Raw genomic sequence first — 2,502 nt, forward strand, 5'->3', positions numbered from 1 at the left:
GGCTCAGGCAATCCACTCACCTCAGCCTCCCAAAGGCGCGGGATTACAGGCTGAGCCACCGAACCCGGCTTTTTGATTTATTGTAAAGACAAGCTTTCACCATATTGCCCAGGCTGGTCTTGAACCCCTGGACTCAGGCAATCCTCTTGCCTCAGCCTCCTAAAGTGCTGGGATTATAAGCATGAGCTACTGTGTGCCCAGCATGAGCCCAAGCTCTTAACAGTTGTGCTCTCATTCATTCATTCATTTATTATGTAAATGTCTATTGAGTGTCGACTATGTGTTGGACATTTTGCAAACACTGGGGACTCAGGGGCCTGATGACCCTGCTGCAGCAGTTGTGACACATGAAGGAAGGACACAGGCACAACGGAGCACAGATTGGGAGATTCTTTATAGGTAAGAGAGGGGAAGTGTCCTGGCTAAGGTCACCCAGCCTGGAGGTGGGCAGATCTGTGTAGGAGTGCAGGGACTTCCCAGTCTAGCCCCTACCTCCCTGTGCTCAGGATGGAGTTTGTAGGAGAGAGACCACATGGCAGGCAGACAACTGATCACTGTCTGCCCCGCTGTGGCCTGCAGGGTGAATTCTGAACGTTGGACCAGCTCATCTTGGGAACAGGCCGTCTTGAATGTCCTCTCTAGCTGCCTGGCAGTGGGGCTGTAACCCAATCCCTCCACGGCCTTGTGTCCCTGCCAGGGCCAAGCCACAGGTTTGCTTAGCAGGGAGAGGCTTGGGCCTCGTTTGGGGGTGGCCAGGCCAACTGCGGGGACAGGAGTCAGCATCTGAGGCCATTGGGCGGCGACAAAGCTAGCTGTGTGGGCATCTCCAGCACAGGAGGGGCCTGTGAGGATCAAAGGTAAAGTGGCTGGGGCCTGCTGAATCTTAGCCCCTCTACTAGGGTCTCTCCCAGGGCAGGGGGTCCGGGGCCCACAACTTCTCAAGGGCCGCAACAATGTCTGATAGGGAAAGAAGATAAATGCAGTGACTCCAGAATATGAAAAGAAACTGGCAGAATTAAAATAAATAGCCGGGTTCGGTGGCTCAGCCTGTAATCCCACACTTTGGGAGGCTGAGGTGAGTGGATTACCCGAGGCCGTGTGTTTGGGACCTGCCTGGGCAACTTGGCGAGACCTCATCTCTACAATTAAAAAAAAAAAAAAAATAGCTGGGCTTGGTAGTGCATGCCTGTAGTTCCAGCTACTTGGAAGGCTGAGGCAGAAGGATCTCCGGAGCCCAGCAGTTCGAGGCTGCGGTGGCCAAGAAGGGCCACTGCACTCCAGTCTGGGCGACAGAGTGAGACTCCAACTCAAAAAAAAAAAAAAAATAATAAATAAATAAATAAAAAGAGTATTTCCAAAATGGTGTCTTTTAAAGATCATAATAAAGGAACATGAATTTCTTGCCATCCAGCAACAAGCAGCATTACCCTGTGATTATCACAAATAGGAAACTAGGAATGCCAATCAGGTCCTCTTCTAAACACCACTTGAAAAATTTTAATGACTTTGGGTAAGTCGCTTAAGCTATTAGCACTTATATTTATCGCAAAAAGGTGATAATAGCTGTCTTCTGGTTGTTAACCTTTGACCAATACACTGTGCACACACTGATCCCTCTTTTTATTGAAATATTAAGCTCCTTGATGTGTCTGTGTTCATGACAGGGCTGACTTTTTAAAATATCCTCCCTGCAGGGCTATTGAAAAAAGACTACAGAAGTCAGAGTGGAATCTTCATTATTGCTGTGAACTTTTCCCAAGAATCATTTGACCAAGTGCAGCTAGTAGAGGTTACCCTGGAATGGAATTCTGTAATCATCTAAGTCAATGGTTTTCAAAGTGTGTTCCTCCAACCTACAGCATCAGTAGCATCTGTAAATGTGTTAGAAAGCAAATTTTGGGGTCCTGCCCAGTGTGTTAAATCAGATGCTCTGGGGTTGAGGCTCAGCTGTCTGTGTTTTAACAAGGTTTGTAGGTAATTTTGATGTATATTAAAGTTTGAAAACCACTGGTATAAACTAAAACAAAAATAATTAAGGTAGACTCATAGATGTCAAATTACCTCAGACTTGGCAACACAATTTGTGCTGCACTGGGTATATATTTTGTGATGTTCACTCAGAGAGACAAGATACTTTGTGTTAAGCCCACATGGGCTCTTGTCTTAACTTTGGAGTATCGCTAAAAGTATCAAAAGAACTCCGGAAAATTTGATAGCTAGGTATTAAAATATTGGGAAAAAAAAGCCTAAATAAGTCATTTAGAAAAAGATGGTTATTGATGAGATGTTGGTATCAGGACTTCAATAATTTTGTATATTTAAAAATAAAAACTAAGAAAGAGTATAATGCACTCTAAATCTAAAAGATGTAGTGCATGTTGAAAAATTGTGATAATCAGTTCAACATTTGTTTTTATAAATAAAAGTTTGATTTGATATGAAAACAATAATAGACGTTGAGGTTTAGTTTAGTTCTTTGAGGGTAAGGAAATCAAATAAGTT

This window comes from Carlito syrichta, unplaced genomic scaffold (assembly GCF_000164805.1).
Source record: "Carlito syrichta isolate Samal-C Ts95f unplaced genomic scaffold, Tarsius_syrichta-2.0.1 Scaffold303189, whole genome shotgun sequence".
In the NCBI taxonomy this organism is placed as follows: domain Eukaryota; kingdom Metazoa; phylum Chordata; class Mammalia; order Primates; family Tarsiidae; genus Carlito; species Carlito syrichta.